The sequence below is a fragment of the Equus asinus genome, chromosome 3, assembly GCF_041296235.1.
Source record: "Equus asinus isolate D_3611 breed Donkey chromosome 3, EquAss-T2T_v2, whole genome shotgun sequence".
In the NCBI taxonomy this organism is placed as follows: domain Eukaryota; kingdom Metazoa; phylum Chordata; class Mammalia; order Perissodactyla; family Equidae; genus Equus; species Equus asinus.
In genome coordinates this window covers 21279595-21290049 of record NC_091792.1, presented here as the reverse complement: position 1 = coordinate 21290049, position 10455 = coordinate 21279595, and the positions used below count along the sequence as shown (strand labels likewise).

The 10455-nt window shown below is 35.9% G+C and overlaps 1 long non-coding RNA gene across 2 annotated transcripts in view; it reads right to left on the bottom strand.

The window, feature by feature from the left end:
- Positions 1 to 3252: 3252 nt before the first annotated feature.
- Positions 3253 to 10455, bottom strand: part of LOC123284228 (uncharacterized) — a 107153-nt gene continuing 99950 nt past the window's right edge. Inside the window, exons 4-6 of one of the 2 annotated variants that reach the window (XR_011502434.1) lie at positions 9786 to 9900; positions 6214 to 6432; positions 3253 to 4434 (exon numbers count right to left, since the gene is read on the bottom strand). This is a non-coding gene — a long non-coding RNA (uncharacterized lncRNA). Of the gene's footprint in view, positions 6433 to 9785; positions 9901 to 10455 lie in introns of both variants that reach the window. The other variant, XR_011502433.1, reaches the window with a different exon arrangement.

Sequence of the window (10455 nt, the reverse complement as noted above, 5' to 3'; positions counted from 1 at the left end):
GATGCACTGACATTGGTGTGAAGGACTTAAAATCAATGTCATGCTATAAGAACAGTAATTTTAGATAATTAGTTATGCATAGGATGATGTGCATTTCCAAAATATTCTCAAGACCTATTAAGAGGACTAGAAAATAATAACAAAATAATAGTAAAAATAAGCCAGTCCTGGTTGTCTAGTGGTTAAGCTTCCATACGCTCACTGTGACAACCCAGGTTTGTTTCCCAGTCAGGAAACCACACCAGCCATCTGTCGGTTGTCAGGCTGTGGCGGCTGCTCATTGCTGTGATGCTAAATGCTATACCACCAGTATCTAATATACCCGTGGAGCCACTCATGGTAGACAGGTTTCAGCGCAGCTTACAGACTCAGATAGATTAGGAAAGGGATGTGGCCATCTACTTCTGAAAAAACTAGCCATGAAAACTTTATGAACAGCAGGAAAGCACTGCTTGATACAGCATTGGAAGGTGAGAAGATGGTGCAAAAAGATAGGGCAGGGTTCCGCTCTGCTGTACACGGGGTTGCTAGGAGTCAAATCAACTCAATGGCACTAACAACAACAACAAAAGAAAATAAAATAATACTTTAAAATCAGGTTAGCATTATTATAAGTCATCACTCAATAAAAAATGTTTGTAAAGTAATAGGACTATGACATTTTTATGCCCACTTCACAGACACCAAGATGCCTCAGAGACATCTACATCATGAGTGGAATACAGGTAGACCAAGTTAAGCTATCAAGTTATTAATTGTAGTCTCCTATATATAGTGTACAAAGTATAGAGGAAAGGAACCCAAGCAAAATAATTTGTCACTTTGCTTTGCACATATTCCAGTGAGAAGGGTTCCCAGAGCAATTGGTAAGATTATATCCAGGCACTTGGACATCATATCTCTATTTTCATGATTAAGACCAGTCAACTATCTTTAATCTGTCTAATCACAAATATACACTAAGAAGACCATTTGGGGGATTGCTAGATAATCTTTTTAAAAGGTAAATCTAATCCTGACATTCTCCTTCTTAAATTATTTTCTATATCCCTAAATCAATGGCTTCAAAAATGAGAACACCTTCCTCAGAGATAGAGGAGAGAAGAAGAGAAGAGAAGAGAAGAGCAGAGAAGTGAACAGAAGACAAGAGAAGAGGAGGAGAGGAGGAGAGGGGAGAGGAGAGAAGAGGAGAGAGAAAAAAAGGGAGGATGGGTGGGAGAAAAGATAAAGGGTGAATCCAGAACTGAGCCTCGGGCACTACAACATTTGGAAGTCAGACAAGGTAGGACGAGTACAGGAGATGAAGGATGAACTGGTGAGGTGAAAGCAGTAGGAAGATCAGTCTTTGAAGCCAAAAGAAGAAAGAGTATTAAAGAGGACAGAGCGAGCAAGAGTGTCTAATTCGCCTGAGAGTGTGAATAACATGAGAATGGAGGTGTGACTGCTGGACTTGACACGTGTAGACTGGTATGACATCATCAAGAGTGAGTGAGGAGTGGAGTGGAAAGATTTAGAGTCGATGAGAAAAGAGTGAGAAGAGGCAGTAGAATTGGTTGTAGAAATATCAGTAAGTTTGATGGAGAAATCAGAAGGCACCTAACAGGCTACATAGGTCAAGGGAGGAGTTGTTTTTAGGTAGATCCTAAGCTTTATGATGGTCTTAGTGATTTTTTTTTGTTCAATGATCAGTGTTCAGTGCCTAGCATAGTTCCTGGCACAGTAGAGGCTCAAAGAATTTGTTGGATGAGTGAATAATTAAATATATTTTATTATTATTTAATATTTAATTATAAAAAATAATTAAATATATACTATAAAATAGAACACAGTTGCATGAAGATGGCTGGATCCAATGTAGAGAGAAGTCTGTGGTTGGAGTGAGCAGGCAGAGCAGTCTCACTCTGTGGCAATACCTGCCCTCATGCCCAGAACTCTCTCCTTGATTTAATACCCTGCCATCCCAAAGAGCCAGGAACCGGAGAGTTTGGGACAGTCTCGTTATTTTCATCAACCAGCAAACTTCTCCTTCCTTTCCATTTTCCCTTGTTTCACCCCCGCAGGGAAGCCTTTCCAGAACCCAGTTTTGGACTAGGAATCCTCTTCCCTTCACGCGGCTCTAATTGTTGTTTCCACTTGGCTGTCTTTCTAAGCAGTCAATAAGCTCCTTGTCGGTGGAGACTACACTCTATTTCACTTTTCATCCCCCTGTCTTGCAAAATGTCTGCTATAAATCAGACATCAAAACACATTTGATGAATAAATAATAAATGACGTTCCTACTGGGAATACAGTGTGCTTTTCAGTCAACACATGTGTTCTAGTTTTCTTGGTATTTCTCTCTTATTTCTCATTACCCAGTAATCCATGACTGGATATTAATATTTTGGTTTATTAGTTGTGTGTGGGTTGATGAGCTTGAGCCAGTTCCCTACAGTGTAAGAGGATGAATAAATTCTTCTTTTGGATTATGTGAATTTGGGAAGTAGGACCCTAATCCCGAGAGGCAGAGGCCCAGCTCCCTTCACTGTGCACCAACTTAAGTAGCATAGACAGTAAAAGCGTCATTTGTGATGTCATCTCACAAGTGTTGAATAAAAATATTTTCCTAGTTTCTTATGAGCGACTTGAACCTTTAAAATTAAAACTTTAAATTATGCTTTACTACATTTCATATGGTCATGCAATCTTCCTTTTAGTAATCATATAAAACCAAACAACGAGACAATAGACACTGTTGAAATATAGGACAAATTTTTAAACTATCTTTTTATTTAATGTCCAGATTAGATTTGTCCTAAATGAATAAGAATAAAAAGCCTTTGATGGTAAGTCCTTACCTCTAGAATTTCTTGTTATAGAAATTGTCACTAAACGATTTAACTTTAATTTCTTTCAACATTTAATCTTATATCCCATAACTTAAAAAAGTTATCTTGCTTTGAATTTTTTTTTGGTAACTATATTCTTCCAGTCTTTCATTCCTATTAATATGCAACATGAAATATTATGTCTTTAAATACCAATAACTGTCCCAGTTCATCCATAATTCATAAATCCCTTTTAACATGTAATCCATAGGTATTGGTATTGTCCATAAACTCTGGAATTAAAATAAGATAGAACAGTGGCAAATGGCACTGGAGAATAACTGTCAGTTTCTGCAATGTTATAAAGATTAACTGGTTAGATGCAGTTCTTATTAGCTCCGTGTCAAGGAAGAAAAGCTGGGAGAGGCACACCATGGATCCAAATTTCACTTTATTTATTTTATTTACATTTTAACAAGGTTTGATAAAGTAAAGCTCATAAAAAATACTGTATCATTTGCAAGACAGGTTGCTGAATCTTAAGAAGGAACTAGTCCTAACTATGACAAATGCCATTCTCAAAAATGAATTTCAAAAATATTTACAGCTGCTTGTCCAAAAATATGGCTGTGTTCATAGAAATATGATTATATTCCAAAGTGGAAAAACAACACATGGGTGAAATAGTATGTCTTTTCAAAATGAATCAAAGAACAATTCTAAAGATAACAGAGAGATATCCTTTTAAAGGCTAAGATGTTTTTATAAAGCTGTATTTAATGCTCCTAATAAAGAATGAGCTTTATTATAATGTAGGCAAAAATATTTCACTTCTAGAGATGCTTTAGAAATGTAATCTGCTGTATTCCATATTGCACGACACGACGCTGACAATGGCTAACAATGTTTCAAATATATTCAAGCTGAAGAAATGCCTTTCAGTCATGACAATAATACAGTATACTCTATGAGAAATGTTGATTAATTGAATTATGTAAATGGTAGAGCTAAATAAGGTATTGATATTTTTTCCAAACTATTAGTCTCACATTTCTTAAGATGCTCAGTGTATATTTTAAATAAGTGTTAGAAAGATATCTAATGAAAAATTTAGGTTTTTCATGCCAATGTGAGGGTGACAAACAAGAACACAGACTGCTCTGTCACTGTCAGGGTTTGAATAAGGAAGCAGAATCGCTATGATTATTACCAAATAAGGAATGTATTTGATTGTAAATAATCATAAGAGATGCTCAGGTTCTTCAATAAGCCACATTCATCCCCACCAGAGTGCCTTAGCTCGAGTCATCCTCTCTTTCTGGAGCTCCTTTTCTCCACCCCTGTCAGGGCTGGTTCATGAATTCATCCAAGTCTTCGCTGAAATGTCAGCTTCTCAGCAAAGACTGCCTGACCACCCTGTCTAGCGAGGCATCCTCCATGACGTGGCATCCCATTGCCACATTTTGCTTTTATTCATAGGTCTTATCACTTCTCGACATTTTAAGGTAAATTGTCTATGAGTTTTCTTCCTCGCTGGAGTATAAGCTTAATGGAAGCAGCCATTTTGTCTGTTTTCTTCACCACTGTTTCCCTGCAGCCTCACATAGCACTTGGCAGATAAAAAGCACTAAAAAGTGGTGGTTGAGTGAGAAAATGAATGCATGAGCAGGAAAGTAGTAATAGTGATAAGAAAAATAAAGTAGAAAAAGGAAACATTACAAAGCATGTTAAAATAGGGTTTATTAAATAAGTAGAAGATAAAAGATGTAAAAGGAAAGATTAAAGACGACATGGAGAATTTTCAGCCAGAGTGACAAAATGAATTTTGTTTTCCATGAAATGCAAGGCCCTTCAAGATCTGGTCCACGCCTTCCATTCAGTACTTTGTCTCTTCTGAGACTGACCTCATGCCCTGTGCTCCAATCAGAACAGCAATCACAGTGCTTGGAAGCACCAACCTGCTTTTCCTCATGCTGTTCCCTACACAGAGGATCATTTTTTACCAGTCACCACATCGTTATTGACAATCTATGTTCTAAACATTGTACTTACCCTTCTCACAATGATCACCACCTTGCTCAATAGACAAACATGTCAGTTTTCAAATCCAAGCTCCAGCATCACCTCCTATTTGGAAGTTTTCCTGTCTATTGCTTCCTTCCCTGACAAGAGCTAGGCAACCTCTCCTTTGTTTACCCACTGTACTCTACTCACACTCTATCATAGTCTTCACCAATGCCCCATCCTGAATTTTACATGTGTCTTGGCCAGTCAAGTGGGAATTTCATAGTAGCAAAGATGCCCTTTGTTCATTGAATTAAGGGAATTTGGAAGATATTATCAATTTTTAAATTAAAGAATGGATCTAGATTAATCAGGTTTATTTTGAGAACCAAAAAGGAGCTGTGGTAGAAATAATATCAATTTATTCAGTAAATATATGTAGAATTATCTTCTAAGTACTACGCTGAGTGTGAAGGATACAATAATGAATAAGATGAGGTTCCTGTCCTCGAGAAGAGCAAAATCTGTGAAGAAAGCGCTATCTGGAAACTAAAATTCCAACATAGAGTTATGTACATGATATAAAATTATGTCCAAGTTTCATAGGTTAAAAATAAAGAGTTAAGTTTTATAAATATAAAAATAATAGCTGAATTTATGTCATACAATCAGGTTACATCATAAATATACACATACCAGGCAAATCCCAAACTAACTACAAAGTTTCCACTGGAATTCCAAGAGAGCAGTCTGTCCTCAGATTGTGCCACCTAGGTATTTGTAACGCATAATCCAGTGATTAATTGATCAAAATGTAAATAACTAAAAAAGATGTGATTTGAGAAAGTAACCAAAAGTGCTAGAAAATATTTATCAAACCAAAGACCCAACTAATAGTCTGTAACTTATGCTCTGTCCGCCTACAAAAAAAATGCATGAACATTTTGAATACTTTAGAGATGTTATCCTCCACTGCCCCCCAAACCTCTCACCCTGTGCTGAAATGCATATTCAGGTTAAATCAGATCATCAATACTAAAGTCCTTGAACATAATTGATAGGCTAGCATTGAAGTAATGCTCATTCAGTACAAATTTTCTGGTTGAGTAGAGGGCATTGAAAGGATAATAAGAACATACCCATATTATGGAGAGAGAGAGAGCCAAAATTACATAATGGAAAATGAAGACAGCACAAGAAGTGTTAAAACTTTTCCTTAAGAAATGTGGCACAAATGTGAATGGAAAGAAAGCCGTAGCAGTCCGAAGTGTCACTTGTCACACTTACACAAACACACACACACATTGGATTTGTATGAAAATGGTATATGACATGTGTGCATGTTTTTCAAAGGCATATGAACAAGTTAAAGAAGTCCTAGAAAAGTCAAATGACTACTCACCAAGAGACCTCACAGAGAGACAGTAGCTTGGTAATTTTACTCTGTCCAGATGTTGGTCTTGAGTTTTGCTGAAACTAGATCTCTATAGTGCCCCACAGCTGAGGATGCCTCCCAAAATGATACGCATGAGTGACAAAAGGCATCAGTTAGGTCACCAGTTGATCTCGACTACTAGACCAGTACTTGTGGCTTTCAGGCAGTCTTCTCATGGGGGTGTGCCTTGAAAAGAAGGGAATCAAAATAAGGAGAGTTAGTTTAAAATAGTTAAAATAAGGAGAGTAATTCAGATGACTAATTGCATCATAGTCTGGGAGCTAGTACCTCTAACTCTACCACAGGGATACGCAAGTGGATGGAAGGACTCAGTAACTACTTACAGTTTCTCTCTCTCTCTCTCTCTCTCTCTGCCTCCCCTCTAGAATTTATTCTGGCTCTTTTCTCTCTTGGATTAATCCATTCAGTCAACCCTCTCTAACATGAGAACCATTCTGCCTCTGTTCTTATGCAACCTGAGTTTCCCTATTTCTAAGTTTTTGGAGGAAAGGGGTAGGAGTGGAACTTACCATCACACATCTACCTACCATCTACGTCTTCTATAATGTCCCACACTAAGTCAAGCCATTTCAGATTTGTGATTGATGTTGGTATACAAGCAAATGGGAGTTTTTCATGCTTCCTTAGAGCCTTTCGAAAACCTCCACACTTCCTCTCTGAATGCTAAAGATGTTCTTTGAAAATATTTAGGTATGACATTGATCTGATTAGTCCCTGTTTTTCAAATGAGTATTCAACCAATATGAAGTAAAATAAATATTGATGTAAACCTACAGATATTAGTAATCTTCTCCCTTGCTAATCCTTTAGATAAAGATTATGGATAAAATCACTAACAACATCTTTTAACCACCAAAATTGTACTTTTGTATAATAATCTACATAAAACAGATTTTAGATTGAATTTTTTTTTTAATTTAATTTTGTGGTCCTTTGTTAAAATAAATCATGATGTTAAATAACTTATCCCCCTCTCAATATCTGGAATAAATGTTATCAGAATTGAAGAAGTTAGATACACAGGCATGTTCACATGCTCAATGGTGGGAAGGACTAAAAAAATTAATTTTTGAAGCAAGAACGCTAAATGTAAGTGTATCTTTATGAAATGTAAACACTACTCTCATATCACTAAGTCATAAAAATAATATTATTTCACATATCTCTGTTTTTACAGTTTACTTTCAAATTTAGTGTTTCATTAGATCTTTACAACAAAGATAGCTTAATATTCCTGTTTACAGAGAGGTGAACAGACACTCGAGGTATTAAGTAATTTACCCAAAATGATTTAGCTAGCAGGTAACAGACCCAAACTGAGGACTAAAACCAGAATCCATGTAAACTGAATGAAAATCTAGAGAATTTTCGATATACCATAACACAGAGTCATTTGCCTCCCTTTGTCAGAAAGAAAAGTTATAAAAAAATGTGTTGTCTAAATAACCTTCACAGGTGGGGAAAAAAAGTTGATTCTACATTCTTCTCCTTAACCTTGTTTCAAATATATAACGCAAAAACTCTTCTAATGTTATCTTCTAACCAGGAAATAACCAGCAGTGAGCCCTCACTAGAATAGTATTAAAGTAAAAAAGAAGATATTACAGTGATATTATTATACATGAATTACACCAAGGCCAATGTTACCAGCAGAATAAAAACGCCGTATAGATGAAAAACGAGAATGTCTACAATAAAACCCATGTTCTGAGCTCAGTTCTGTATTTTCCAAATTGGTTGAGAGTCACAATGAGACTTACTTTTCACGAGCACAAGGTCTTATTATCTGTTCCTTCAGACCTAGACTTGGAGTATCGAAAGTAAATAATAGCCTTGTACTTTTCATGAAGCTTCCGCAACTCTCCCCTAAAGGCTACTGGTAATGACTTCTTGTCAAAAGGAATAGAGGAAACGTTTTTTCAATTCCTCTGGAAGTAGTTCTACATTGATTTCAGAGATGTAGTCATGCACCTGGCCAAGTTGGCAAGTGGACACACAGTGCCCTCCAGCTCTCTGAGGCAAATCAGAGCCTTAACTGACAGTGGCAGCCCAAACACTCTCTTGTACTCTTCAGATTTTCTAGTATCATAATTACAGTAATAGAACTGATTTCATTGTCACAGATTTGGTGTGTTATGCTCAAATTGTATATGCAAAAAATCGTATTACTTATCTTAACATTGATACCTAATAAGATGTGTAAATGTATATTTATTTGAATTCAGATTTTCTGTGGTCAATTTGTTTTCTTGGGAAAAGGCATTCTTTGTCTACAGAATATTTTAATTGCATCAATCTATGACACCAAATGAAATCATTTTAGATCTGAAATTTTCATTTAGTTGGGTTAAAAATGGATTTGTGCAAACCTTAGATCCAGATTCTGGTCTCACCACTTACTTGCTATGTGAATTTAGGTGCATTACTTCATGTCTCTAGGTCCCAGCATCCTCATTTGCAAAATGAAAATAATTATAACATCTATTTTGTGGATTTATTAGAGGACATAATCCACATAAGCCACTTACAGTGTCAGGCATATAGTACACACCCAGTGAATATTAGCTTTTATCTTGTTAGTTTCATTACTGATAAATATCTCAAGTATATTTCAGCAATTACGATTTATAAGAGAATCTAATCTTTTTGTAGCAGTTTTTGTTTTTGTTGTTTCTTGATTTGTTCTGTTTTCTTAATGTACATTTCAGATAGGTAATTTCCATTTAAGTTACTTTGAAGTGGAAAGAACTATTAAAATAATAAATAAAAATTACTTGCCATATAGGTTTATTCTTTAGGGTTAACTAAATATAGGAGGCTCAAAGCTATTAGTGTCTTTGCAGTATGATAAATAATTCATAACCATCGTTGTAAAAACAAACATTTTAAAACATCATAAAATAATACCTATAACATGAACAGCAAGTTTCTTTTCTCTAACCATATCGTCCTTGTGAAATATTTAATTTTCTGTTAAGATAATGATTATTGCTCAGTCGGGTAGCTAAACTATTCCCTTCATCTAAACTATCACCATTCTGAATGAGCTTTTAGAATGACTAGCAGTTCTCTGGAGTCTTCTAAGAGTTTGTCACTCATCCTGAGATAACAGGCAATGGAGTCTGGAACTACTGCTTTGTGCACATCTCAACCTTACCGTGAAGTATGCACTGGAGTGGCTGTAGGGCTAGCTCTCAATTACTGTCTTTGTCCTATAGTTACATAGAGAAAAGTCCTTCTCATGGCCTCGACATATGTGTCCAATGTGATAGCCAATGGCCACATGTTTCTATTTAAATTTATTTCCATTAATTTAAATTAAAGAAAATTTAAAATGCATTTCCTTAGCTGGAGTAGCCACATTTCAAGAGCTCAATAGTCACAGATGGCTAGTGGCCACCATATTGGATAACACAGATATACATCATTTTCATCATTACAAAAATTTATTGGTCAGCACTAGCCTAGACTTTGGAAGAACAAAGATACAAGCAAAGCTGAAGCCGAGTGTTACATACCATCCCCAGGATACAGTGAGGGGTAGTCAATACTGACTTCTCTTTTTGTTCTTACACTTGTTCACACAATTTCTTTCCCAAAGTAGTCCTGATTTCTTTTCTGTTGTGTTGTTACCTGTAACGTTATGAATGTAAGTCAATGAATGTTATTTCCACTTGTGGAAGAATGACAAAAACATGCTCCATATATGGATTGCTGTGATCCAGAGGGAAATATTTGGTTATTTTATTTATGTTTTACATCATGTCAATAAGGACACTCTTTCTCTCTCTGACTGCGTATTTGGATATACTGTGGCTGCTCAAAACTCCACTAACTGAATTTCATTCCATTTAGAAATAATTTAAGATAGTATCTCTATATTAAATTATCTTCTCAGAATTTCAGAGTGTTTCCCTGAAATGTCCCTCTTATAGGTTCACAAGGTTTCATTCAAAATGCTTAATATATATTTTGTTTTTGCCGTGTCTTTTATTATTACAGTTATCAAGAGAATCCATGGGCTATAAGACTTTAGAGATTAGTACATTTGAAACATGCCAACCAACTGTCCCTCCCTAAATTCTGATGATAAAAGGCATCCTAGAAGAAGGGCTGCATTAAATGTTCAGATGATATTCTGCTTGCCAAAGAGAGCCAGCTGTTTATACTTGGCGGCATACTGCAACA